The sequence below is a fragment of the Octopus bimaculoides genome, chromosome 1 (assembly GCF_001194135.2).
Source record: "Octopus bimaculoides isolate UCB-OBI-ISO-001 chromosome 1, ASM119413v2, whole genome shotgun sequence".
NCBI lineage: Eukaryota > Metazoa > Mollusca > Cephalopoda > Octopoda > Octopodidae > Octopus > Octopus bimaculoides.
The window spans coordinates 19776722-19779055 of record NC_068981.1 but is presented as its reverse complement, the minus strand read 5'-3'; the positions used below and the strand labels follow the sequence as shown (position 1 = coordinate 19779055).

Below are 2334 nucleotides of genomic sequence, written 5' to 3'. Positions count from 1 at the left end.
ATACATACATACATACATACATACATACATACATACATGCATAAATAAATACATACATACATACACACACACACACACACACACACACACACACACACACACACAATGCTGATATACACCATAGGATATATATCACATATAATACATAATAGCAAGACTACATCACGAATATGCACCATTCGCGAGCCAAGGAAGGAACCTGTACGTGGTCAGCTCTGGCTTCAAGAAATTATTACTATTATTATTATTATTACAGCAGTCAGTCGTCGCGACTATGAGTGTTTATATGCGTTGGCATGACTTGATAAGCTTTCTCCATACTGTTTGGTTTTTCGCTTGCGTTTGCCATTTATGATCAATTCCTTTCCAGTACATATTCCTTCTTTGCAGTATCTTTGAATCAAGAAAGGGCAGCCAAATTTCCTGAAATCAAATCCTATATACTTTGAATATGGACACGTTGAATAATACGATTCAAATTATATAGTGTCTGAAATACAAAAGCGACGTGATCATGGCTGGAATAACTTTTAATCATAAGTTTGCTTGATCAGAGTTGACCTTGGGTTTAACATCAATAGCAACCAACACTCAGCTTGGCAGAAAGAGTTTTCTCTAAACTTTCCAGCAGATTCTAAAATACTTAGATGTTATCGACTTTCAGATTTTCCAACTTTACAAAATATCACAGTTAATCCTCCTGTCTTAAGCAAACATTAATTAACAAAGGATATTCTAACAGGCCAGTAGACCAAGCTATAGAAGAATATCGCTGCAAATACGACAAATACATCAGCGAATACACCAAATAATAATACACAAATCACATAAAATTTATTGTATGGCTCAAATGCATAAAAACTATCGAACGGACGAATTCATAATCAAAAACCTCGTAAAACGGAAGACAAAATGCATCACACCGGACCATAAACTTAATCTAATAATATACTACAAAAATACTAAAACCAAAAACCTACTTATCAATAACACACTACAAACATGTAAACCCAAGAACAAGCTACTAATGACCAATATAGTCTATAAATTTGACTGTAAAACTGAAAATTACAAATTTCCTGTCTCCAGCCGGTACACTGGATAAGTTAGCACATCACTTTCTTATAAGCTCAACACGCATTTACAACAGTGGTTTTCAACAATGTTTTTTAACTATGGACCTTTTTGATTACTATTTTATTCTGGTCGACCCCCATAGCCAGTCGATGTTTGAAAACTAATTTTATAGATACTTCTTTTAGGATTTTGTTATTCACCCACTCACTTGTAATAGATTGAGCTTAGTAAAATGTTAAGAGAAAGAAATCCAGTTGTTTCTTGCAATTCTTTATTCATTTACTCATCTATTCGTTTCAGTCATTTTGACTGCGGCCATGCTGGAGCAGCGCCTTTAGTCGAGCAAATCGACCCCAGGACTTATTCTTTGTAAGCCTAGTACTTATTCTATCGGTCTCTTTTGCCGAACCGCTAAGTTACGGAGACGTAAACACACCAGCATCGGTTGTCAAGCAATGTTAGCAGGGGACACACACACACAAATATATATATATATATATATATATATATATATACATACATACGACGGGCTTCTTTCATACATTTAAATCAAAACTTTTCATAGACACTCAGAATACTATTGTGGATCCCCCAAAATCTTATATAGACCTCCCCCCCCCCAGGGGTCATATGGGCCCCGCTTGAGAGCTGTTGATTTACAACAAGGAGCTGTCGCAAAACACTATACTACACACCACCAAGGAAAAATACAAGAGGATGATATTTACATACTCTGTAAAATTCTTTACAAAAATAGATTAATCATGAAAGCTATGCTCATGACGCAATGCAATGCTTAAATAAACGCGTAAATACACATAAAAAAAATTAACACACGTGACTTTTGACATGAAAACCTAGCGGTCAAAAATTTGATCACAGCATAACAAATCAACACGTGACAGGTCAGAAAAAAAAAAGAGGAAGAAAAAAAAATCCTTTCACAGGAAAGTCTACATGAATTCATTTAGTGCATAAGAAACAACGCAGACGCCAAGTACATTCAATTCTTGAAAATGAGATAGTGAAGGTCTAGAAATGTCAAATATGAATTTAGGAACTTTATTGTTCCAAACTAGCCGTAAAAAAAAAAAGTAAGAAGATACAAAAGATTAAAATAAATGCTAGAACTTGAACACAGTCGTGCATTTAATGAAACACAAACATTAAGTATCTATACACACACACATATATATATACAAACACTATCTATCTATCTATCTATCTATATACATGTGTGTGTGTATGTATATATAT

The 2334-nt window shown here is 34.2% G+C and overlaps 1 protein-coding gene across 2 annotated transcripts in view; it reads right to left on the bottom strand.

Annotated features, from left to right (window-relative positions):
• Positions 1-2334, bottom strand: part of LOC106873594 (low-density lipoprotein receptor-related protein 6) — a 699058-nt gene that overhangs the window by 685006 nt on the left and 11718 nt on the right. The window lies entirely within an intron of this gene.